This window comes from Crocuta crocuta, unplaced genomic scaffold (genome assembly GCF_008692635.1).
Source record: "Crocuta crocuta isolate KB4526 unplaced genomic scaffold, BGI_CrCroc_1.0 scaffold467, whole genome shotgun sequence".
NCBI classification, from domain to species: domain Eukaryota; kingdom Metazoa; phylum Chordata; class Mammalia; order Carnivora; family Hyaenidae; genus Crocuta; species Crocuta crocuta.
In genome coordinates, this window is record NW_027530632.1 from 979,565 (window position 1) to 980,794 (window position 1,230).

The 1,230-nt window shown below is 50.4% G+C and overlaps 1 protein-coding gene across 1 annotated transcript in view; it reads left to right on the forward strand.

Moving 5' to 3' along the window:
- DIPK2B (divergent protein kinase domain 2B) overlaps positions 1 to 1,230 on the forward strand; it is a gene marked incomplete at its 5' end in the record, with an annotated part of 47,968 nt that overhangs the window by 43,273 nt on the left and 3,465 nt on the right.

Here is a 1,230-nt window from a genome sequence, read left to right on the forward strand (position 1 = left end):
ACCATCCTAGGGGCACCTGGGTGGCTCAGTTAAGCGACTGACTCTTGATTTCGGCTCAGGTCATGATCGCATGGTGCATGGGGTTGAGCTTCACGTCGGGCCCTGTGCTGACAGTGAGGAGGCTGCTTGGAATTCTCTCTCTCCCTTGCATTCTGCCCCTTCTCTGTTCATGTTTTCTCTCTCAAAATAAATAAAAAGGAAGGAGAGAGAGAGAGAGAGAGAGAAAGAAAGAAAGAAAGAAAGAAAGAAAGAAAGAAAGAAAGAAAGAAAGAAAGAAAAGGAAAGACCATTCTAGAAACAGCTGCTTCAATAAATAGTTAAGAAAAGACCAGCAGGATTCCCTCTTCCCTCAAATCCACAAGTGTGGTGCTGTTATGAGGACACAAAAGAGATCACTGGGGGCTGTGTGCTTCCCTAGATCAGTGTCAGGCAGGTGGAAGGTNCTTCGGCTCAGGTCATGATCTCACAGTTCATGGGTTCGAGCCCCACGTGGGGCTCTGTGCTGACAGCTCAGAGCCTGGAGCCTGCTTCAGATTCTGTGTCTCCCTCTCTTTCTGACCCTCCCCTGCTCACGCTGTGTCTCTCTCAGAAATAAATAAAACGTTAAAAAAAAATTTTTCCTCTGGGGCTCAGTTGGGTAGGCATCCCACTCTTGCTTTCGGCTCAGGTCATGATCTCCCAGTTCCTGAGTGACAGCCCCGTGTCGGGCTCTGCGGCAGCAGCAAGGAACCTGATTGGGATTCTCTCTCTCTCTCCTTTACTCTCTGCCCCTCTCCACTGTCTCCCTCAATAAATAAACACTTAAAAAATATTCTTGTCTTTAACTCAGTTTCTTTTTTTTTTTGTTTGTTTTGTTTTACCCCCATGGCCTCTTCCTAGGCAGTGGTGTCCTGAAACCCCAAATACTCTCATCTTTTTCGACTTCAACTCTTAAAATAAGCAGTCCTCAATCGCATCTAAAATCGCAGCAAGTGCACGGGCATTCCTGTCCCCCGCTTGGGGAAGCTGCCGAAATGCACCCACCCCATGGAAGTAGAGATTCCCTTTCCGGATCCCTTTGGCACCAGAATAAAAGGGACGCTGGGTCCCGGCAGGGCCCGGGGGGTAAAAACATGGGTTGAGACACCCGTCGCTGACTCGTCTGGGGACGGAGGGTGCCCGGTAAGGCCGATCCCTCTGGGCGCTGCCGGCCGGTGAGAGGCAGGGGAGCGGGTGTGGAGGGGAGTGATT